The sequence below is a fragment of the Benincasa hispida genome, chromosome 11 (assembly GCF_027475165.1).
Source record: "Benincasa hispida cultivar pf3 chromosome 11, pf3_genome.v1.1, whole genome shotgun sequence".
In the NCBI taxonomy this organism is placed as follows: Eukaryota; Viridiplantae; Streptophyta; class Magnoliopsida; order Cucurbitales; family Cucurbitaceae; genus Benincasa; species Benincasa hispida.
In genome coordinates this window covers 47477921-47504097 of record NC_143488.1, presented here as the reverse complement: position 1 = coordinate 47504097, position 26177 = coordinate 47477921, and the positions used below count along the sequence as shown (strand labels likewise).

At 37.3% G+C, this 26177-nt stretch overlaps 2 long non-coding RNA genes across 5 annotated transcripts in view; one reads left to right on the top strand and one right to left on the bottom strand.

The window, feature by feature from the left end:
- The first annotated feature begins 1298 nt into the window (after positions 1-1298).
- The window catches only part of LOC120092140 (uncharacterized), a 60993-nt gene continuing 36114 nt past the window's right edge, over positions 1299-26177 (top strand). For 2 of the 4 annotated variants that reach the window (XR_005485922.2, XR_005485921.2), the window contains exons 1-3: positions 1299-1524; positions 1825-1895; positions 1982-2052. This is a non-coding gene — a long non-coding RNA (uncharacterized LOC120092140). Of the gene's footprint in view, positions 1525-1824; positions 1896-1981; positions 2053-2447; positions 2997-26177 lie in introns of those variants that run through there. The other 2 variants (XR_016524537.1, XR_016524538.1) reach the window with 2 other exon arrangements.
- Positions 11377-12829, bottom strand: LOC150032689 (uncharacterized). Its single transcript, XR_016524539.1, has 2 exons — positions 11855-12829; positions 11377-11784 (listed from the first exon to the last, which is right to left on the bottom strand). It is a non-coding gene; the product is annotated as an uncharacterized LOC150032689 (long non-coding RNA).

Below are 26177 nucleotides of genomic sequence, written 5' to 3'. Positions count from 1 at the left end.
TAGAAATTGGGTTACAAACCTGAGGCTCACTTCTTTGTTCAATGGGTCCTTTACACCTTCTCTTGTTGTATCCATACTCTTTACATCTACTACATTTAATAAGTAGCTTGATATGCCTCTTTCTTGTAATATTCATGTACATATTTCTCTATAGGATCACCTTGATAAAAGATATAACTAATGGCATGCATGCACATTGGTAATCCTGTGAGATCCCACTTTCTACATGAACATGTTTTAGTATCTAAGTCCACATTAAATTTTTTCAACCATCTTTAACTTCAAATTTACCATTTCCTGCCCAAGTGGATGCCCAATTTCTACTTAGCATCTTCTCTTGCTCAATTTTCTTCTTAGATAGGAACTTCAAACTTTTTTACTTTATCTCTATTTCTTTAGAATCTCCTCATCAAGTAATTTCGAATCCACTCACAAAGGAAAATAATAGGTTGATCCCTAGCTTCCAAAATAGTAAAGTTAAATACCTCACAAAAGTTATTAACAAGGGAACCACTCTTACTATTTGTAGTGGAGGCATGCTTACTCCAAAGACCGGTTAGTTGTAGATAACCATTTATAAGCTCCATCTATCTTTTTCATTACTCCCTCTCCCATTGTTGTTTATATGTGGCGTTTGCTGTCCTCCCCATTATCTCCTTGCTGTTGTTAACAACAAGACCCTCAGACGACGAATAAGATAGCAGCAAACAGTCAGATAACGACGATCGAGCAAAGAACGGAACCTGCAAAACAAAAGTTCGTTATAGGCTGAGTCGCGTAGCTCGCTCTCTTTAATACGTTTCGCGGTTCTACCCAAGTGTGCAAACAGGTCGGGAATAGTGCCACACTGTCCTCAGGATAAAATAGTCCAAAAAGAAAATCTGATTGAAAATACACCGTTATCGACCGGAACACACACCTTTTTGACGGAACGACTCGGTCGAAAAATGCTCGCGCGGAAGACAAAAAAAATGAGATAAATAACAACGAAAATAATAATTTTATTAAAGAAAAATAATCACACACATGCATCATACCCACCCGACTGCATATGTGAATAGTATAAGGATAAACTAAATATGATTAAGGTTATGTATGTTAATAGAGAATATGTATATTAGAATATGATTCATATTTACATTAAATTTAATATATAATATTTAACAAATTAATTAATTAACTTGGATTTAATTAATTAATATTTAATAAATTAATTAAATTAGTTATATTTAATTAATTTTAATTAATATATTATTGAATTTGATTTATTTAATATATTTATTAATTAAAATAAAAGAATATAACTCTCCTGCAAAGCTGGGGAGTGGTGAGTGGAAGCTGCAGGTCCACGTCGAAGCTCAACCGTTGCTTGTCGCTCATTCGTCCTTCGGTCGTGGTTCGAACGTCGGCTGTTGCGCAAAGAAGGTGTTTCGTTCGAGCAGTCGATGTCGCTGTCGTCGATATTAGATCTGACCGTCGTTGACCACCATCTAACGCCGCTAGCCCGACAAGATCGCCACTAAAGTAAGTCAACACCTAATTTAGCTACTGCCTTTGGTTTTCGCTGGAATCTTGGATTTGGGGTAAGATTTAATTAATTTAGTTGGACTTCTTGAAGGTTATTGAACACCCACTAAGTTTCAGCTTCGATTTATTAATACCCATCACATTTTGGTGTTAGATTAAGGGGTTAAGGCGTGATTGTTTGCTGTCTAGTAGGTTCAGGGTAAATTTCGATAGGATTTTGTAACTGTGTGGGGTTGCGTTGAATTTCCATCAAATTTTTGTTCTGATTTGATGATATCAATGAATTTTGGATGTTAGAAGTGCATTTCAGCGAGCTTTTGGTGGTTATCCAGCAGATTTTGAGGTTTTTAGTAAGTAAAAGTTATTGGGTAAGTTAACTGGAGATATTGAAATAAATTTTGTCAATTGGAATTAGGCCTTAGTTATCCATTTTAAATATGGCTTATAATTTTAGGGCTTGACTCAAGGTCTTATTAGGCAAAGGGGAGATAAGCTTGTTTGAACACATTTAGCCTTAATTTCAAGGTATGTAATCTTACTATTAGAACCATCTTTGTGTCGGGTGATATAATTAGGATAATTTTGATGATTCTAAGACTGTAAATCGCGATGCTTGATTAGAGAGAATATATGAGCATATAATAAATATGTTTGAATTATATTGTATGTATGAACATGATTTAGAATTTTAAAAGGATGAATGAGCATGAACTAAATTTTATATGATATGTTATCAGGATGTATGAACATAATGTCATAATTCCATTATTAAGGGACTCTGATTTATTGCATGATATTTATGTTAATGATAGTCGCCCCGAACCCGTAATCTTGTACCCACTAGAGGTTAGTGTCTCCTTTGAGATTCACCAAAGGTTAGTGATTCCTCGAGATTCACTAGAGTTTAGTTTCTCTTTCAGGATTCACAAAGGTTAGTGTCCCCCTTAGGATTCACAAAGGTTAGTGTCTCCTTCAGGATTCACCAGAGGTTAGTGTTTCCTTGGGGATTTAATAGAAGTTTGTGACTCCTTCGGGGTTCAATTATCACCTAGATGGTCATCTATGATAAGTAGATGTTTTTGTATGTCCCACTAGAATGTTGGATTTATTAGACATAAATGCATAGCCTAACCTCGGTAGTAATGTTACTTACTGAGTATTTTATACTCATTTTTTTTAATGTTACATTTTTTAGAAAAAAATAAAGGACACATCGACGAATGATAGAGGGAATTTGAGACTGTGCCATTTGGGACTAGAGAGATGCTTCTACTCATTCTCATGTTTTAATGTTTTAGATACCAATCTTGATGTTTGAACGTAGAGTTCCGTTGTTTGAAGTTTTTATAAAGCTTCATGAAGTTTATTTTGAACTTACTATTTAGGGGGACTCCAATCAAAGATTTTTAGTTATTTAGATTTTACAAAAACTATTTATCTAATATAATTCTTTTGATTTTTAGTTATAATTTATGAAAGAGTCATTTTGAGATTTATGTATGCATGTGGTAACGACCTAGATAAGTCTTAGAAAGTTGGGTTGTTACAGATTCTGGTAATTCTTCTTCTACTACTTCTTCACCCATTCCTACTTCTACCATTTAAAATACTATGCCAGTTGTGGTTGATGTTGATTTTCCCATAGCTATTAGAAAATGGTTCTTTTTTTTTTGCCCTTTTGACCTCTTCTGGTGAAAACTTGGTTGACTTCTTTCTTTTTCGACACTCAAGGAGATCATTTTTCTCTTGTATTTAAATTATAAATCAGTGAATATAATGTTAAAATCAGTTTAGAAATATGTAGGGCATCATTTAGAGTGATTTAGACAATCATTTATTACAATATGGCGATCATTTAATAAACTATAAGCATAATTTAAAAACTGTAAGAGATGCTTACTGTTTTGGGGTAGAATATATTCTTATCCATCAACTTATACAATGGAACCTGAGAACACGTCCGCCTAAAAATTCGTGGTATTTCCTTCTTGCTCACTTTCGTGGCTATAAACTTATTAGATGTTGACAGTATATCATAAGCCCAAACCTATAATATGCGGAAAAAAAAAACATTTGATACACATACATAATTTGTCACAAACTGTCACATCCCCTCCCAAATTACCCTCTTAATCTGAAAGAGGATATGACCGCTGTAGTTACTAGCCCTACTGCCAGCACTCACCACTTTAGCCTTCTAATCTAAATGTCAACTTGTTAAATATTAATAATGTATGCATATAGTATGCCTCCTTAAGGTTCTATACAATATTATATAAACACATGCATACAACCATGACATAACATCTAAGGGAAAAAAAAAAATATCCACAGATGGCCCAAACAACTCCAATAAAGCCCTAGTCCCTCTCAAAACATGTGTAAATAAACAGATCATCAACCTAAGTCTTCTTAATAAGCCGAGTCTTTCAGTGGCAAGCAGCAGCAGAATCAACCCTGAGGAATCTGACTGCTACCTGAAAAAGGAAAACACAGAAAATCTGTGAGCTAGTAGCCCAGTGAGTGACTATAGAATCGTATTACATCATGCATTACATCACTATAAACATGTAAATATACTAATAAGTATCTCAAACGACTGTCTCTAAATATAGCTTTAAACCATTCTTAGACATCATTAAACATCATTATTCCTTAGTTGAGAACGAGCCTATAACGCTCTACCTCCCAACGTCTATTACCGGCCAAGAGACCCATACTTCGGCCTCCCTTTGGTGGTGCATGGCCTAGGAGACCCATACTTCGGTCTCTCATTCAAAACTACCTACGTGCACATGGCTATACTAAGTATTGTCATACCTTAGGTACTTCTGCTCAGATACCTTCTCAAAACTTGTCCTTCAATATCGAGCTATTAAGATACCTTCTCAAATGTCCTTCGGTATCAAGTTGGTCAAGTACCTTCTCAAATGTCCTTTGGTACCAAGTTGGTCAGATGCCTTCTCAAATGTCCTTCGGTACCAAGTTGGTCAGATACCTTCTCAAATGTCCTTCGGTATCGGGGTATTTCGTAGCATCAAATTAAGGTTCATTGCATATCATTTACACAAGAACTCCTTATTTCATAACCTTCCCCTAGGAAGCATATTTCAATATTAGAAACTTAACTTTTGTAATGATTACACGACATACTTTGGCATGTATTACACGTATACAAGCCGGAAAACATACGTTAAGTTATCTGCAACCATTTGTTGCTTGAGGGAGTATAAATTCATCATTAATGTCACTGTAACTTACTTGTCCTTATATGCATAAGTATTGGAAACATTAAGTTCATTTAGTCACTCACAGCTCATCGGGGCTCTTTAACGGTTTATATACATCTTCTAGCTCCTCTTGGCCTGAAAGAACATAATTCTCGGTTAAACTACTTAGAATTCTTAGCAAAATACCTCAAATAGTTCATCTACTAATGAAACTTTCATCAACAAAGACAGCATTGCTAGCGAGATAATCATCATGAGTGAATTCATCCTCATGAGCGAGATCCTCATAAGTGAGATCAAGCTTTTCCTAGCAAACTTTCATCCTAGCGATACCTTACCAGCGAGATTCATCCCAATTTCTAGCGAGATTTCCTTCTAGAGCGAGATTCTCATCATAAAATCAGCGAGATTTCCTTCATAAGCGAGATCCTCATTCTCCATATCTCGCTATAACTCTCCACGGTAAGCTGTTTGCTTGTTCTTCCCAAGCAGTTGTCTGCTTATGCACAGATTCTCCGTTACAATTTAAAAAATGCATAACTCAAAATCCAAACCTCTTTTGCGGGAACTTCCTTCTACAAACATGTTTAGAATTGAGTAAACTTTCTTACCTTAAAATTTCAGCCAAAATTCCTTATAGTTCAGCCTAGAGTTTTCAATTTTCACCTCAGGCTCTGATTAACCCGAGATTCTACCTCCTATGCACTTTCTTTACTTCTTGCTCTTCTCCTCCTACAATCTTTCTCCGGCAAGATAACCTCGAAAACTAGATTTTCCCAGCTTTCAAATGGCACAAATTTCACTAAATTTGCTCATGCCAATTACCAAAACCAAGCTTTTGAAGTTTCTCTTCCTTTTAATCTCCCTGCCACCTCCCGAGTTCAAGGGTTAACCGCCACGTCACCCCTCATTTAATATGTTTTTTTTTTCCTTCCCTTCCTTCATAATTCCTATAAATAAACATGAATTGCTACTTAATAAATATGTAATATAACATTCCTTTGGCTAAACATGCTTATCTAGGAAACTTAGAGTTTGGGGTTTACACAAACCCATTGAATACATATTGAATTCAATTGGAAAAGCAATGGAATGCAAGTAAAAATCCCTTTATACAGTAGTATATGATGTGTTTGGGATTTGTTGCTTTCTTTATATCGTGCAACTCCTTCTTCTCGCGTAAAATGCACTTATACTATTCAACAAAAGTTCGAATAAGACAGTCGGCCAGTCAGAATGCCTGAAGACTTCGGTGTCATCGACTATCCCAAATGTCTTAACGTCGAATCGTATTTGCTTGTCTTTTCCCATCATCACAACTTTGGGGTATAATGCCAATGCAACCTTCATGACATTTTCATCGTTTGTAAATCTGACTTTTTCAAAAGCAGTCTCAACATCTTTACAAAGTTTTTCCTTCTTCTCATTTAAGTCCTTCGGTTCGAGCAATAGATGTTGTAATCTCTCTCCGCTTGTATTCTTTCAATTGTTTCCTCGGTCGGCCACGACTCAGTTCTCAGATTAAAATCATCTTGGGTGAATGTTACTTTCTTCTCCAATATGTTGAAGCTGATAACATTCGCGTTCTCATCATTAACCTCCCTTAACAAAAAAAAAAAAAAAATGGTGGAACAACTACCCATTGAACACAAGGTCCACGTCCAGTAGTGGACCACATAATGTTTTCCTAAACATCAACATCTACCCTGTGGTAAGTTTCTTCTTAATTAGGTCATTCATTTTGTGGACCATGCAAGAGACGATAGCAGGAAAATATTTTTTAGTAGAGATGACTATCTTAGTAAACTGTAACAAACATATAAATTGTAGCAATAAGTAGAAGATCACTTAATAAAACCTAATGATTGCTTGCACAAAAAATTAATCGTTCGTTTAACCTAAGTTGCACGATCCTTTTGTTGGGATTGGTGTCCTAATTCTCCCGGAGTCTCGTTGTTTGTAATGATACACATTATTTTATGAATAAAATAACTGTTATTTCATTCTGGCATTTACTCATATCCAATAAACAAAGCTCCATGGTTATCTTATGTAAACTTAAGCATGTATATGTGATATACAAGCGGATCATGTCTTAAGTGATAACCTAAATAGGTTTGTAGTACAAGGATTAAGGTGGGATACCTGATCCTTGTGACACTACGGATACAGCCTGCGTGGTAAAGGTTTGCAAGTGATGTAAACTACTACAGATGGTAGATATTGACCATTCATGTGGAGACATGCGAGCGGGGGTGTCCTATACAAAGAGTTTGTATAAGACCGGACCATGAGATACTAGAGACTTACATCTCACCTAAATGATCATAGATGACACGACCTCAATCCTGAGTATTTTGGAAACTCCTACCTTTGAGAACGGTCCTTTGATTAATATGGGTGAGAATGACCATATTGCCAACTCAACATACCTACTTTTTTGGGGACTTGTCTGATCTGGGAGCTGGAAACTCACTTACACAAGATGGAATTCATGAAGGAACTCTTATACAAGAGTATCCATAAGCGCGTTTGGATCTTTCCTGTTTGATTGTGACCGAATTACCACACATACATTCTAACAAACAGGTATGCAATTTTACACTAATTAACGGTATGCTTTGATAAATAAAATACAAGAGATTGAGTACACGCACCAGTTGAAGACTCTCTTCACTTCGAACTCAACCCAGTGGAAGCAAACCTCTACGTTCTTTATCGCCCAGCAAACAGTCGGCTACCAACAGCACGATCGTCTACACGAACGGCAGCAAATGAACAAGCAAGAGTGGGGACGACACCACCACTTAGAGCCCTTGGTATTCTCGGAGTGAGAATCTAAAGAGTGGTCTTTGATGGAGTTGGTAAAGGAAGGAGGAACGGGATGATTGTGTAGAACGATAAGCAAGTGGGAGAAGACTATTGTATAGTGGATGCTTATCGTTTAGAGAAAGATACATGATCGTGTAGGTTTTATTAAGCGATCGTGACGTAAAATCGGCACGCTAAGCGATCGTTTAGAGAAGGCGAGTGATTGTTTAGACGCGGGGTGTGCGATCGTTTACGCGATAAAGCACTATCGTATAGGCTCTCAGCTAAGAGATAGTGACGTTTTCACACCTTAAGCGATCTTTCCGAACTTCTTGCAAAATGAAAAAAAATTTCATTTTATTCTTCAGTTACAATAACCGAATTTCATTTTCCCACTAACGAACGATTGAGGAGATATTTATGGCCAATTATCACATAATTAATCAATTAATTAATAAATGAATATAATCATATTATATTCTGAACCTATAGTTTGATATCATATATCTACTATAATATTTTCTCCTATACTTGATATAAATCATATTTATATCTAATTTCCTCCAAAATAATGTATCTCATACATTTAGTCAATTATATCATATATAATTAACCAGTTTAATTATATCATATATAATCGAACTCCCTCTTGTCAATTTGAACATTTCAAACTGATCCAAAAATTGATTCTCGACTTTATCCAAGCTGCCTAGGGGATCTTATGGACCTATTGTCACAGCCTCTCCCAGATTACCCTTCTTAATATGGAAGTGAATGTGACGATAATAGTTATCAACCCTTTTGTGGCACTTACTGCCTAACTAATATCCTTAACCTGCTTAGTTCCCTGGAATACATATATAACATTCATTAAGCTAATGAAACTTTAAAAAAATAACCTCAGAATACCTGGGATCAACAACAACATAATTACATCATATTAACACATACAGGGTTCAACGGTCCCAATATACTTTACTAGTCCCTAATATGAGCAACACATATGTACAGACATTTACAGAGTAAACACTTAAAACTTCTCTCTCTACTTTGGACTTTTAACTGGAGTCCTTGAGTGGCAAAGTAGGATGACAGCTAACCTCTGGGGAGATGACCACTACCTGGGAAAAGAAAAATATTTGAAAGAATGAGCTACTCGCCCAGTGAGTGACTTAATAAAAATATAAATCTCATGCTTAAACTGAAAGCTAGAAAACATAATACTGGAACTAAAACATGCCAAGCAAACGTGTACATAAAACTTTTAAAACCATTGTATCTGAAAACATAGCTAAATTGATTCCCGATTGAGAAAGAACGCTTTTACTCGATCTCTCAACGTCGGATATGTGGCCTGGGGTGAGAACCCTTTTGTTCAACATCTTCTAGCCAATACTAGGAAAGAACCCTCGTGGTTCAATTTTATCGTCGGGTATCATGTTTATGAGAGAACTCTTTTTTTCAATCTCTCAAACATAAGCCTGGGCTGGGGTGAGAACCCTTTTGTTCAACACTTTCTAGCCTATACTAGGAAAGAACCCTCGTGGTTCAATCTTATCGTCAGGTTTTATGTTTAAGAGAGAACCCTTTTGTTCGATCTCTCAAACATAAGTCTGGGCTGAGGTGAGAACCCTTTTGTTCAACACCTTACAGCCAATGCTAGGAAAAAACCCTTTTGTTCAATCCTATTGAACTGATTAACTATCATACATGCATGTAGAGCAAACTAGATCCTGATGTCAAGGATCATAACTGAGGCAGGGTACCACTGCTTATCATTGAACTAAGTGAATTATTTCGATACCTTCTCTATGTACTTCAACAAAAGAATAATAACATAACTAAAACTAGGTAGTACAACTCGGATACCTTCTCCTTGTACTTTAGTATTGAGCTGAAAATACCCAATAGGAAAACATTTTCATAAAACATGCTTACTGAAATCTTGATATCATACATTATAGTTTTCACAAGAACATCATTTGCTAACGCATGCTCAACAACATTAAGAGCACGTATGCTTTAAAACATAATACGAATACTTGTAACATAAACATGTCATAGAATCTCCTTTTAAAAACTACCATGGTTCAACTATTGTACCAAAGCATATTTCATAAACTTTGTAACTAGCATGCGTTTATAAACTTTAGAGAAATGCGTTGCTTGGAACTTCTTGTAAAATAACCAACATAAAAGTAACTGTCAATAAAGCATGGATTATTAAAATATTTATAAAGCATTTATAAATCATTTATAGTCACTCATAGGTCCTTCAAGTTTGCTTCCTTAAGGCTTGATAGGCTTTTCCAATGGGAGTTGAACCTACACATATAAGCATACTACTTAGTATTTACATTAGCCTTCCTTTTAGGCCTACTCAATAAATCAAGCTCACATACTAAACCATCACATTGTGCCTCCTATCATTCACCTTGAGGGTCGGACACTTAGCCAATTTGGAGGGATTGGGTGTCAAAAGAATGCACCCTTTGATCGCACACACTCCCCACACTTAGAAAAATTTTGGAGCATCAAACTACAGATTCAATTCCAACAATTTATAACTAAATTTCCAGAACTGATCTCAAGGAAATTCCTTCTACAAACTTGCTTAGAATCAAGTTAGAAACATTACCTTAAAATTTCAGCTCAAAATTCTTCGTCGTTTTATCTGGATATTCAAAAATTCATCATTGGCTCCAATTCAAGCAGCTGCCTGCTTGTTCAACAATTTTCAGTTCAAATTTCAAAAATATATAACTCAATTTTCAGGCCTCATCTTAAAAAGTTTCGTTCTACAAAGTTATTTATAACTGAGTTAACAATATTATCTCAAATTTTTAGCTCAAAAATATTCGCGATTCTTCTTGGAGCTTCAATTATTCACTGATGATCTAGATTCACCCGAGAAACGAACCCTTCATCTTTTTTTTGCTCCTCCGGCCTTATTCTGGTGAGTTTTTCCTCCAGCATCATAGCCGCAAAAAATAGACTCTTAGAGATTTCGAATGCCACTAGAATTATAGAAATAGCCCAAGTAATTTGTTCAAACCAATTAAATGAAGTTGGCCTTTCTGCTTACCACCGCCCAAAATCCTGCATGAAATCTCCTTGGGCCACTTAGCCCACTAATGAAGATTAATGACTGAGATTTTATTAAGCCATTTTCTTCCCACTCCATTACAGCACAATTCAACATTAAATCTCTTAGGATAGCATGGTTTCCTCTTGGTTTCCCATACTTAGCCAAAATTTGACCATTCTTTCCTACATAGCCATCTGAGAGTTTTCTTGCTCCTTAGTTTGCTTTCTTCCTTCATCACTCCTAACCAAAACATAATCTCATTACAACTCATTGGAAGACATCACATAACTTACACTTGTTTACTTAAGGTAATTAAGATTCAGGTTTTACACCTGTGGCTTGAAGCTCCAACGGTACGTGAACAACTGACTAAACTCTTTAGCCACAAGATCTACCATCCGTTAACTGCCAGACAATCCACTAAAGACTAACAGCTGAACTCTTCTTACCATAGATATATTTATGTGTCCACCAGATATAACCAATCATGAGTACGATGATCCTTCACAGATGCTCGTAAGTACAATTGAGCCAATTTACCATTTTGCCCCTGTAGTTACATCTCACTCCTTAAGTACCACTGATTACTCTAATAAACAATACAACATAGTCCAACTATGTGTGAACACCTCTCAGGCCAAGAGAAGGTGTGTGGCGCCACATCGTTCAAGCACCAGCATCAACCCTTAAGGGAGCTATCTATCTACTTACCCCTGCTTCGGGGAAAGAGTGAATTCCAGCTTGTGTAGCTGAGTTCCCAGCTCCCAAATCAGACGAATCCCCAAAATGGTAGGTTTGAATCGGCGACCTGGCCACTCACACCCATACAAATCAAAGAACCGCCCTCAATGGCAGGAAGTTTCCAACTCACTCAGGATTGAGGTCATGCTATGGTCATCCTAGTCAAGTGAAGTCTCTATCATGAACGATGTTATATAATGAGACGTTAATACTTCGTGCTTAGGTCTTATAAAAAATCTTTGTATAGGACGCCCCTGCTCGCATGTCCCCTACACAAATGATCAGGATCAGACCATCTGTGACAAGTCACAACACTTGTGACCATTCCACAAAGCGGGCTGCATCCGTAGCGTTACCAGGATAAGGTTTCCCTCCTATATCCATATACTACAGACCATTTTGGTTATCACTCAAGACACGATCCACTTGTATGTCACCACATACATGTTTAAGTTACATACAGATAACTAGGGATTTTATGTTTATTGGTTTGTGGTAAAGAAAATAAAACAAACAACTGAGAAAAATCAAGATGTGAAGTAAATATCATATATTATACAACACAAGCATTCATACAAACTGTTTACAAACTACAAGACACGAGACTTTAGGGCATTAACCCCAACAATTCACTCCTTCCCCGAAGCAAGGGTAAGTAGAGAGATTGCTCCATTAAGGGCTGATTTTGGGGCTTGAACATAGTGGTCACAGCTTCCTTTTGAAAGAGAGGACTCAGTCATATTAGGACTATGACTTATGTTCGTTACAGGATTCAGTGGTACTTAAGGAGTTAGATGTAACTACAGAGGCATAACGGTTATTGGTTGAGTTATACCTATGAGCGATCTGTGAAGGGTTGTCGCACTATTGATTGGTTAAGATGGACACAATATATATCTGTGGTAAGGAGTACAACTATCGGTCTTTAGTGGAATGCCTAGCAGTTAACAGATGATGGCTCCCATGACTAAAGAGTTAGTCAGTTATTCACGTACCGTTGGAGCTTTGAGCTACGGGTCCATAAGGTCCCCTTAGTAACTCAATGGATTCAAGTTAAGGATTAGTTCTTGGTGTTGATTTGAAATGTTCAAATTGACAAGAGGTAATTCGATTATATATGATATGATCGATATGGTGTATGAGATACATCACGTGGAGGATTAATATAAATGAGATTTACATTAAGTGCCATGGAATAGAAAAAGAGCTATGGTTTATATGTTTCGTGAGATGAAATATTAAAACTAGAGGTTATAAATATATTATAGTAAGTTAGTTATCATTTATATTTATAATAATATTAATTATTGAATAATTATCTATTTTTCTCTAATAACCAATTGAGTGGGAGGTTATTGGTGGTTGCATGGTAACTGTGAGATAAAAGGGAATTTTTTTTCCTAATTTAAAAAAAGAAAAGAAAAGAAAGAAGTTTTGAGAATTTGATTCTCTGAAAATTCTCACAGTGAAGTCAAGTAAATCAGATTTACTAAGTGACAACTTGGAGTTAGCTAAACGACCGTGGAGTGTTCTTACACGATAGACACTCAGCTAGACGATGAGCTAAATGATCGCATAGCTTTTGTTAGACGATCGCATAGCGTTTCTTAAACGATTGGGCATCGACCTATACGATAGGTTGTTCTATCTTCCACTTGCTTAATCGTTTACACGATTATGGTTCCTCCAGTTTTTTGCCTCAAACCAAGTCCACACACAACCCACCCTCTGGATTCTCTCACCGAGAATACCAAGGTAACCTTCTTGGTGGTGTCATACTCAACTCGACATTGTTGAGGTTCTGTGGAGGCCTTTTGCGGTGTTTGTGACCTTGGCGATCGCTTAGTTCGAGTGTGCGGTGATCATGTAGTGTAATGGTCATGTTGGACGAATGTTCGTGTGTTGTTATGTTGCTGTGATCGAGCGTTCGTGATCAAGGAACTTGAAGATGAGTCTACAAAGGTTTGTTGATTCTTCCATTGATCTATAGTAAAACATGCTGTAATTTCTATTTTATGCATAACCGTATATTTCCGTTTGTGATTGTAATTATAAAGTTCATATACGATTGAAATTTGGAAAGATCCTTCCGCTGCTCATGGAAATCCTCGTGTTTGATTTCCTTCTATTGGTATCGGAGCCAGATTGTTCTGATATTCAAAATTTCAATTCTGTTTTGAAATTTTTTTACAGTCTTTGTGGGTTTTCTGCATTTGTGTTTAATGTTAAATGCTTTTGTGGATGGAGCTGATGAATGTTTACGAGGTTAATTTTCGTTGTTTAATATTCAATTACAAAGTGTTAATTTGTAAGGACCCCTGTATTTTGGGGCATAATTAACATACAATCAAGTCTGTAATTCAAAGAGTTTGAGTTAGTTGAGTCGTTCGTGATGAAGTTTCAAAGCATGGAGAAGTGGTTCTCAATGAGGAAGAAGACCAAGAGCTGGTTGTATCTTGTAGCCTAAGGTAAACGATCATTGAGATTTATCTAAGCGATCGTGTAGTATTTACTAAACGATCGTGTAGATTTTTCTATACGATCGTGTAGTATTTACTAAACGTCGTTTAGCTAATTCTAAACGATGGGGTAAATAATTTACTCTATTGCGTAACGTTGGTTGCCCAATTGTGTAGACGCTGAAGGTAGACGATCATAGTGGGAGCATTTGATGCTTATCATTTAAAAGAAGGCGCGTGCTAGACGATAGTGTAGTTAGCTTGCTTCATCGCTTAGTTACTACCTACACGATCGCATGGTATATGATATGAAGGCGCTCGCTAAGCGATCGTTTAGGCAATGGTGCTTTGTTGCATCGTAGTCATTTAGACGATCGTGTAAGGCTGGTGTTGTACGGAGCGCGCTAGACGATCACATACCTTCATCGCTTAGTAAAAGGTACACGATCATTGTTAAACGATCATTTAACTCTGGGAGCATTGGTAAACGATAGAGCAAATTGTTTGTTCTTTCGTGTAGACGATCGCAGGGAGTTTGATACACGATGGTTGGAGATGCGTTGCTTCGCCTGAATAGTTCAAGACTCGGTTCACCTGTTTGAACCATAGACTTCTTTTTTTTTTTTTAATAGTTAGCTTTCTTTTTTGTGGATTTGAGGCAATTTTACCCGGTTCATCAACATTTATTAATTATACATGTGATGTATGGTGTTTATATGGCAAATTGTTTGACGTAAAGTTTAAAAACCCAGCTTAGGTTGTGCAATTATTCATGCATCATGTATTATAAATGTTATAATCTAGCATGAAGAAATTACATGAAAGCATGCACTTACATCATGAAATATAAGAGTTATATTTTGCATGCAGTGAGCATTACCATGCATCATCCTTTTATTATAAGTGTTATAGTCTAAGGGTGAATGGAAGCATGTTATGCTTGTTTTGTTGTTGATTTTGTATAAACGTTATATAAAAGAAGTAGCAATAAATGAACAATGGATTGAGCATGACACTTAGACTGTTTATAATCGTTATGAATGCCTTGCATGTCTTAGCTTTGCATTATGGTTTTGGTTGTTTCCGTTTATAAGTGTTATAAAGAAAATTAGTACTAAAATCAATAAGAAAGAGTTGCATACGGACTTAGAGTGAACTCAAGTTTTTTAAAAGAGTTTTAAAATTAGATTGAGATAGACCTAAGTTCAAATGGTTCTAAAGAGTTTAGGAACCTAGATTAATCTTTTAAAATCGGTTTAATAGGGTTGAATTGATTGGCATAAAAGATTAAATTCGTTTTAAATCTATCTAAGGGACCTTTTGTCTAAGGCGGGCTCTTTCTATGTTGGGGTTCTTAAGTTGATGGAGATGGAACACCTTTACCTGGGAATCTACCTGGAAAGGTGAATTAGATATATTTTCTACAAGCATGCGACAATTGGACAAAGATTCCGTTAAAGAGTTTAATAAATGATGATCAAAAGTTGTTTAACTAACCAAGGTAAACGTTACTCTTAGGCAAACCTAAAAGTCACTTAGTTAAAATCCTTAGCCGTGTTTTTTTTAAGTAAACTAAATCCTAGGTTATAAAATACTCAGTGGGAGGAAGAGATGTATCTGAGATGTCTATGATTCCACTCATAATTCATGCTTGGCCTCGTGGTGCCCTGGGAGCATCCCTCTTCAGATGGTGTTTGCATGAGTCAATATCAAGATGGGCAGAAAGGGTGTTTATAGTAAGTGGGTGAAGGGTGTGTGTTAACACATCCTATGGTCTCTGTCATTGGTTCACATCGTGAGACCATTCTGTACTCCCTCATGGCGCCCTGGGAACGTCCCCCTTCAGATAGGCTTTGTGTAGTTGGTCAAGATCAAGGTGAACTTCAGAAATGAATAGGGTCACTTTAGGTTTTACCTCAATTGGATTTTTTCCCTTCGGATTGGCTGCTTGGGGCGGATCTCTAGGGCCTAAAATGGCGGGTCACCTTACGGGAGATAGTTAAGTAAGTTAATGATCTCTTGATCAAATCAATTATGGCTATTCGTTATAGAAACAAGAGTTGTTTTGGTATTAACGACTGATTGAGAACTTCTCAATTCAGAGGAGGGATAATTGACCTTCTTTCAGCGACTTTTGTCCTAAATCTTTGAAGTGTCATTGGGAAACTAGATGTCACACGGGGTTCATATTAGTTTTGCTAAAACTTTATTGGATGTTGTTTGTTTTCCAACGGGTATTTGCTTAAAACCTAACATAGGTCAATATGTTTTTCTTTTCAGCAACTAATTAGTATTTTCGTTTAGTGCTTTTAATATGACTGATTACATAGAGTGGAAAGAATCGTGTGAAACATATTTTGTGGCAAACGACCTCAAATTTTTCATGGTTGAGGAATGTCTTCAAGTCCCGACCCTTGATGCACCGCAAAGTGTTCGTCATGCATATAAGGTGTAGTTGAAGGCTAATTCATTGGCCCGACTTCACATTTTGGCTAACATACTTGATGTTTTGGCCAAAAGGGTTGAGAACATGGTCATTGCACGCGAGATCATGGACTTGTTGCAAGATTTGTTTGAATGTCAGTTCTTACTTGTCGAGCACAAAGGGATGGATGACGAAACCAGTGTCAGTTGTTCTGACACTGATCCCACTACTCTTCAAAAGAGGAGGAAAGACAGTAAATCTGATTTATTGGCCTTGGAGACGTGTTTGGTAGAGAATGATGATTCTGCCTAGATCTTAGATTCGAGTGCTACTAATCATGTCAGTTCCTCTTACCAAGGATTCAGTTCCTGGAAAACGTTGCCATAGGGAGAGATGACTCTACGAGTCGATACTGGTGAGGTTGCTTCAGCTGTTACTGTAGGTAAGCTAAAGTTATTTGTTGACAAGAAACATTATATGTTATTGGATAATGTTTTCGTAGTTCTTCATATTAAGAGGAACTTAATCTCAGTTTCTTGTCTCATTGAACAAGGGTATACCATTTCCTTTTTTAAGAATAAAGTGTTTATTTTCAAGAATGGAATGGAGATTGGTTATGGTTTAATGGAAAATAACTTATATATACTAAGGCTGTTAGTCATAAAAGCATTGTTTAACATTGAAATGTTCAGTACAACAACAACAGCTAAAAGACCAAAGGTTTCTCCTAAGGAAAACGCCCATTTTTGGCATCTAAGGTTAGGTCACATCAACCACAATAGGATTGAGAAGTTGGTGAAAAAGTGGACTTCTAAAGATTTTAGAAGAAAACTTCTTGCCGGTGTATGAATCATGCCTCGAAGGCAAGATGACCAAACAACCTTTTACTGGAAAAGGTTACAGAGCCAAGGAAGCCTTGGAGCTTGTACATTCAGACCTCTGTGGTTCGATGAATGTTAGAGCTCAAGGTGGATATGAATATTTCATCTCTTTCATAGATGATTATTCAAGATTCGAGTATCTCTACCTAATGCAACGTAAGTTTGAAGCTTTTGACAAGTTTAAGGAGTATAAGGCTGAAGTTGAAAACTTATTAGGTAAGAAGATAAAAACACTACGATCTGATCGTGGTGGAGAGTATATAGACCTCCAATTCCAAAACTATATGATAGAACATGGGATTGTGTCCCAAATCTCGGCCCCTGGTACACCTCAGTAGAATGGTGTATTAGAAAGGAGAAACAGAACCTTGTTAGACATGATTCGGTCTATGATGAGTTATGCTCATCTTTCAGACTTGTTTTGGGCTTTTGTAGTGGAGATTGCATGCTATATCCTGAACAACGTTCCCTCGAAAAGTATTTATGAAACACCTTTTGAGTTGTGGAGAGGTCGTAAAGGTAGTTTATGCCACTTCAAGATTTGGGGCTATCCGACACATGTGCTAGTGACTAACCCAAAGAAGTTGGAACCTTATTCGAAGGTTTGCCTCTTTATAGGCTACCCCAAGGAAACGAGAGGTGATACTTCTATGATCCGAGTGAGAACAAAGTGTTTGTTTCTACAAATGCTATCTTCTTGGAAGAAAACCACATCCGAGATCATAAGCCATGAAGTAAGCTTCTTTTGCGTGAGATTTCTAGTAAGACTGAGACTACTGAGGGTTCAACAAGAGTTGTTAAACAGGCCGATAGATCAACAAGAGTTGTTGAGGTCGGTACATCTAGTCAACCAGCTCAAAAGTTGAGTATGCCTCAACGTAGTGGAAGGGTTATGAACCCACCGGATCGTTATGGGTTTGATTGAAGCCCAAAACTTCAGTTCGAATGATGGGGTTGAGGATCCATTGTCTTTTAAGAAAGCAATAGAGGATGTTGACAAAGATGAATGGGTTAAGGCCATGAATCAGGAAATGGAGTCTATGTACTTCAATAACGTCTAGGAGCTTGTTAATCCATCTGATGGGGTAAGTCCTATTGGGTGTAAGTGGATCTATAAGTGAAAGACAGGTACAGATGGAAAGGTGCAAACATTTAAGGCTCGACTCGTGACAAAGAGTTATACCCAGGTTGAGAGAGTTGACTATGAGGAAACTTTCTCATCTGTTGTCATGCTCAAGTCTATCCGGATACTCCTGTCCATAGTCATATTGTATGATTATGAAATATGACAAATGGATGTCAAGACTACCTTTCTTAATGGTAATCTTGAGGAGACCATCTATATGACTCAACTAAAGGGGTTCATTGTTCAAGATCAAGAGCAAAAAGTTTGCAAGCTTAATAGGTCCATTTATGGACTGAAACAAGCATCTAGATCATGGAACATTAGATTTGACACTGTGGTTTGGCTTTGATCAGAACTTTGATGAGCCTTGTGTCTACAAGAAAATAATGAATAACTCAGTAGCTTTTCTGGTACTATATGTGGATGATACCCTACTCATTGGGAATGATGTAGGATATCTGACTGACATTAAGAAATGGCTAGCTGCCCAGTTTCAAATGAAACATTTGGGTGAGGCATAGTATGTTCTAGGGATCCAGATCATTTGGGATCGTAAAAAAAAATGATTAGCTTTGTCTCAAGCATTGTACATCGATCAAATGTTGATCAGGTACAAAATGCAGGATTCCAAGAAGGGCTTATTACCCTTCAGGCATGGAATCGTTTTGTCTAAGGATCAATGTCCTAAGACACCTCAAGAGGTTGAGAATATGAGACGGATTCCCTATGCTTCAGCTGTAGGAAGCTTAATGTATGCAATATTGTGTACTAGACCCGACATTTGTTATGCAGTAGGGATTGTCAGTCAGTATTAGTCCAATCTAGGATTTGATCATTGGATGGCGGTAAAGACGATCCTCAAGTATCTTCGGAGAACGAGAGACTACATACTCGTGTATGGAGATAAGGATTTGATCTTTATAGGATACACGGACTTTGACTTTCAGACCGATAGAGATTTTCGCAAATCGACATCGGGGTCAGTTTTCACTCTGAATGAAGGGGCTATAGTGTGGCGAAGCATCAAACAAGGATGCATCGCGAACTCCACTATGGAAGCCAAATATGTAGCCATTTATGAAGCAGCGAAGGAAGCTGTTTGGCTGAGGAAATTCCTTTCAGGTTTGGAAGTTGTTCCAAATATGGATTTGCCTATCACTCTTTATTGTGATAACAGCGGGGCTGTGGCAAATTCGAAGGAGCCTCGGAGACATCGTCAGGGCAAGCATATAGAGCGAAAATACCACTTGATCAGAAAGATTATGCATCACGGTGATGTGATAGTCACGAAGATTGCGTCGGAGCACAACATTGCTGATCCTTTACAAAGGCTCTCACGGCTAAAGTGTTTGAAGGTCACCTGGAGAGTCTGGATCTGCGGGACATACGACATCTTGTCTAGGGCAAGTGGAGATTGATACTGGGGTATGCCCTAGTTTATTGTATATTGTACATATTTTATATTATATTGTACATTAGTCTCCCGAGACATTAGAACAAGTGGGAGATTGTTGGGATTGGTGTCCTAATTCTCCCGGGGTCTCATTGTATGTAATTATACACATTGTTCTATGAATAAAATAACTGTTATTTCATTCTGGCATTTACTCATATCCAATAAATAAAGCTCCATGGTTATCTTATGTAACTGAAACATGTATATGTGATATACAAGTGAATCATGCCTTAAGTGATAACCTAAATAGGTTTGTAGTATACAACCCACTTTGTAAAGGTTTGCAAGTGTTGTAAACTACTACAGATGGTAGATCCTGACCATTCATGTGAAAACATGCGAGTAGGGGTGTCCTATACAAAGAGTTTGTATAAGACCAGACCACGAGATAACTAGACTCTATATATAACGTCGTTGATACTGGAGACTTACATCTCACCTAAACGACCATAGGTGACACGATCTCAATCCAGAGTGTTTTGGGAACTTCTGCCTTTGAGGGCAGTCCTTTGATTAGTATGGGTGAGAATGGCTAGATTTCCAACTCAACATGCCTACCTATTTGGTGATTTATCTGATATAGGAGTTGGGAACACACTTACACAAGATGGAATTCACTAATTCCCCGAAGCAGGGGTAAGTAGAGAAATTGCTCCCTTAAGGGATGATTCCGGGGCTTGAACATAGTGACCACAACTTCAATTTTGGAAGAGAGGACTCAGTCATAGTAGGACTATGACTTATGTTCATTAGAGGATTCAGTGGTACTTAAGGAGTTAGATGTAACTACAGGGGCATAACAGTTATTGGCCGAGTTGTACTTACGAGCGGTCTATGAAGGGTTGTTGTACTGTTGATTGGTTAAGATGGACACATAATATATATATGGTAAGGAGAGTACAACTATCGATCTTTAGTGGAGTGCCTGGCAGTTAAAGGATGGTGGATCCTGTGACTAAAGAGTTTAATCAGTTATTCACGTACCGTTGGAGCTTCGAGCTATAGGTCCATAAGGTCTCTTTGGTAACTCAATGGATTCAAGTCGAGAATCAGTTCTTGGTGTTGATTTGAAATGTTCAAATTGACAAGAGGTAGTTTGATTATATATGATATGATCGGTATTTGATATATCACGTGGAGGATTAATGTAAATGAGATTTACATTAAGTTCCATGTAATAGAAAAAGAGCTATGGTTTATATGTTTCATAAGATGAAATATTAAAGCTATAGGTTATAAATATATTATGGTAAGTTAATTATCATTTATATTTATAATAATATTAATTATTGGATAATTATCTATTTTTCTTTAATAATCAATTGAGTGGGAGGTTATTGGTGGTTTCATGGTAATCGTGAGATAAAGGAAAATGTTTTCCTAATTTAAAAAAGAAAAGAAAATAAAGAAGTTTTGAGAATTCCATTCCCGGAAAATTCTCACGGTGAAGTTGTCAAGTAAATCAGATTTACTAAGCGATAACTTGGAGTTAGCTAAACGATCGTGGAGTGTTCTTATACGATAGACACTCAACTAGACGATGAGCTAAATGATCGCATAGCTTTTGCTAGATGATCACATAGCTTTTCCTAAACGATTGAGCATCAATCTATACGATAGGGTTTTCCAACTCCTACTTGCTCAATCGTTTACACGATTGTTGTTCCTTCAGTTTTTTGCCTCAAACCAAGTCCATACAGAACCCACCCTCTAGTTTCTCACACCGAGAATACCAATTCAACCTTCTTGGTGGTGTCATACTCAACTCGACACTGTCGAGGTTCTGTGGAGGCTGTTTGCGATGTTTGTGACCTTGGCAATCGCTTAGTTCGATTGCGCGGTGATCGTGTAGTGTTGCAGTCTTGTTGAACGAACGTTCTGTGTCTGTGTTCCTGTGATTGAGCGTTCGTGATCAAGGAACTTGAAGATGAGTCTACAAAGGTTTATTGATTCTTCCCTTGATCTGTAGTAAAGCATGCTGTAATTTTTATTTCATGCATAACCGTATGTTTCTTTGTGATTGTAATTGTAAAGTTCATATACGATTGAAATTTGGAAAGATCCTTCCGCTGCTCATGGAAATCCTCGTGTTCGATTTTCTTCACCTTTAAGCCGTTGTTGAGTGATCATTTAACCTAAATTGGAAGATCATTTAATTTAAGTCGAGAAACCATTTAATTAAAGTTAGAGGATCATTTAATAAAGCGATGGGCGGTCAATTTCGTTAAATTAAGTGAACTCTAAACCAGTTTTTAACGCTTAATAGAAAATTCAACATGCATTGAAGGAAACAAGTAAAATACCTTTTGGATCATGAGAATGGTGGTGGAAAATGTGTAGTAAAAACTGGTGAGCAGTGAAGAACTTATCGAAGACGAAGTCGAATACGAAGAAGAGTTGAGAGAAAATTGAGATAAAAAATCAAGAATGTGAGAGACAGTGAATGCTCCCTTAGTAAATTGATGGAGTAGGCGTCCGACTTTAGTTGTATTGTTTGGTTTTAAAAAGCGGGGGTATAACTGGTATTTCACATTGCAATTTTGCTTTTTGGGTTATTTTGTGGAATTTTTAATAATAAGCAAGTTTTTAGAAAGAGGTCAGTCATAGAAGAGTATAAAGATTTTAGTTAGGGGATTTGCAATGGACAACAATTTAAGAATAAGGTTTTACAGCCATGTCTCCTACCTTTGAGATTTTACATATATGGGTAAAATATGCAAATTTTTTAGTTTTGATATTTAATTTTATGAAACTCTAAAATTGCCCTATAACAATTTTCAATTTGGATCTGAAACATTGTTGATCTCTCTCTCTCAATTTCTCCATTGGCTCAAGCTTTGCTCGTGGAGAAACTCTACAACTGCGACTAGCACGACCCATCATCTTGTTCGTTTGAAGAAAGCCTCAGGTTAATTCCATTGATGTTAAATTTTGTGCCCTAAGATGGTCGGGTGGCCAAAACTAGAATCTGATAGCATTATTTTGTAGCATAAATCAATCCAAGCTCAATTCCTTTTCAAATCAATTGAAGAGATTACTTTCAAATCTCTTATGCTGCTTTGTTTGATTTTGATCATACAATGAAACATGTATTTTTGATATGTAGATCCAATAATTCCCTGTTGACCAACTGAATTTTTTGCCAATAATGTTAGGTTTTATACTACTCTATTAAGGCAATGATTTTAATCCTTATCACGAGTAATGCCCCATTAGGTTTTCAATTTGAGTTAAATTATATGAAGCCTTGTGTAGGGGTACTTTTTTTTCTTTTTAATGGTTTCAAATGTTAAAGAGGCAGAATAGGGAAGAAGAAGAGTCGACAGCCTCTGAGATTAATATCAATTTCTATTTTCTTGCTTTATGTTTTTGTATATATTACATTGTGTGGAGGAGCTCATATTATATACACTGAGTGAGCAAATAAGGATAAAAGAATAAAGAATCTTGGCAGTAAATATCAGTAGACAGTTGCAATGGATTTGATATTTTGGATGAAGAAAATCTACGGTGGCAAGAGGATCCAGGTTAGCGATGCTATGGTGCCTAATCAACTGCTGATTGTGTTTGGTGCTTATCCTCAACGTCCCCCCTCAAGCGAGAGGGTAAAGTGTTTAACCCGAGCTTTCTTTAAAAGTATGTGAATCGATCATGAGGGAGAGCTTTCGTTAGACAGTCGACAAGTTGTTATTGGAAGGAACATACTTTACTTCTAGGAATCCTCGAAGAACTTAATCCCTAACAAAGTGCACATCAATTTCGATGTGCTTGGTTCAGGCATGGAAGATAGGATTGGCGGCCAAGGCACCGGCACCAATGTTATCACACCATAATATGGTACACCATATGGGAAAAAGCCAATTTCAGAGGGTAAATTGCGTACCCATGTGATTTCAGTAGCAGCGTGAGCAAGGGCTCGATATTCGGATTCAGTACTCGATCGAGCCACAACCATTTTCTTTTTGGATGACCAGAAGATGAGGGTTGAGCCAAAAAAGAAGCAGTAGGCAACTGTGGATTTACGATCATCAAGATTGAAGGCCAGTCAGCATCTGAGAAGGTAGTGATCGGTTGTATAAGGAGACCATGATGTAAAGTGCCTATAAGATACCGAAGTACTCGTTTTACTGCTGACCAATGGAAGTCCGTAGGGGCTTTGAAGAATTGGCTAAGCTTGTTAACGACGAATGCAATGTCAGGTTTGGTGTTTGTAAGGTATTGAAGAGCACCTACTGTGTTTCGATAGGGAAGAGGATCGGGAAGGGAATGCCACTGTTTATTGAGAGGAGAGAACCAGGGGCAGCTGGGGTTGGACACAGTTTCATATTTTGTAGTTTGAGTTTGGATAGAAGGTCTGCAATTTATTGAGATTGATTAAGGTGAAGTCTAGAAAGAAGGTAGGTTATTTGAATGCCTAGGAAGTAGTCGATTCAACCGAGGTCTTTGAGCGAGAATTTAGAGTTCAGAATGGAGATAAGATGGGTTATTTGAGCTGGATCACTACCGGTAATAATGAGGTCATCGACATATACTAACAAAAGAATGATAGTTGTGTTAGTGCGAAAGTATTAGAGAGAGGTATCAAGGGTGCTTACTTGAAAACCAGACCTGCGGAAGAAAGTTTTTAGTTCATCGTTCCATGCCCTTGAGGCTTGTTTGAGACCATATATTGCTCGATTGAGCTTGCAGACATGAATAGGAAATGAAGGATATTCAAAACCTGGGGGCTGGGTCATATATACTGTTTCTTTCAATGAGCCATTTAAGAAGGCATTGTTAAAGTCGATCGTTTAAAGTACCCAACTGTTTGATACTGCCAGGAAAAGAACTATGTGAATTGTGGAAGCCTTAGCAATCGAACTGAAGGTGTCAAAGAAGTCAAGGCCAGGGTGTTGATGGAAGCCTTTGGCAACAAGGCGGGCTTTGTGCTGTTGAACAGACTCATCAACATTTCGTTTAAGTCTGAAAACCCACTTGCAACCAATAATGTTTTGATAAGAGGCTGATGAAACTAAAGTCCACGTTTTGGTTCGGTGCAGAGCTTCAACTTCGGCCACCATGGTTGAGCGCCACTGAGGAACAACTAGGGCATGAGTGACAATCGTGGGTTCAAATAGGATGTGTTGATTTATCTTGCGATGTAAGGATATGTGGATGCGATGATCATGCAAGTTTTCCTAACAAAGCCCAAGTATAAGCCTTCTTAGGGTCCTGGTAAGTCCAGGGTCGAACGTAGAGATTATTAAATAGATATGCGACAGACTCTTTGATCCTGTTGCGATGGTGATAAAGAAGTAGATGGTGATTTAATTTAGATTTTCTAATGCGATGGAGTTAAATGCGCAGCGATGAAAGGGTGGTGTTATAACAAGTATATGATGAAAGAGTTGAGAAGAGATTTAGCTAGCATTTCTTAAGATTTTGTACAAGTCATGCAATCATGCTATACACAAATATTAAGTACTACATTTTTCAATGCATAATGCCAAATTTCCTATTTCTAGGATGCATGCAATGTGTATGGAATGTAGCAGATAGAACTTATTTCTAAGTCTCTACTCTTGCTTATGCAATCTAATCTGACTCTTTTAAGCCTAGATTCTGTCTTTAGACTATTCTCTCAAGTACTCCAAATGATGAATGAAGCATACATAAGACAAGATGGTCACATAAAGTGCATAGCTTAAGTCATGCCAGCTAAGTACTTCTCAACCCATTCACAAATTTAGTTACTCATGTATGGTGTGAAGAGACTGAACATAAATCAAAATGAAGTTTCCATTTGCAAATAAAGTGTTGAGTACCAAACAATAAATGGAGTAAGAAGTATCAAGCCATATAAGCAATGCCTTGCTTCCTCTGTTTTTTTACACTACTCTTATCACTTCAACTCTTTCCCGAATCGTAAAATCTTGCTCTCACAAGGGTTGGGTGTCTCTCCATCGTGTTGTTTCCGACAGTCTCTCGACCTTTCCGAAAATTAATTTCATCTCAAGAATTCCCTTCTTTCTGCTTTGCCTCGCCTTTTCACGCGCTCTCTCTGGTTTGGTAACACTGGGTATTTATAGACTTCTAGGCGAAGCAATTCTTCTCACTGTTGCGCCGTCTGAAAGTCACCAGAAGTCACTAGAAGTCACCGAATGTTCAATGTATTTGCACCGGTATTGTCTTCAACGGCCGTCAACTGTATTTCTGAATTGACCGTTATCAGCTTTACATCCTATCATGTTTCATTATGTTGTCTCCTTTATGTAAGGTTTTTACGCGATCATCTTTGAGGTACTCTTGGATTTCAAACTCAAATGCGCCATTGCATTGTACCCTTGGATCGTAATTTCAGATGCGCTATCGCATTGTACCTGCACAGAATAACGCAATTTAACTGTTTTTATGCGATGAGCGTTAGCGATCGCAATTTTCTTTTAGTTTGGCG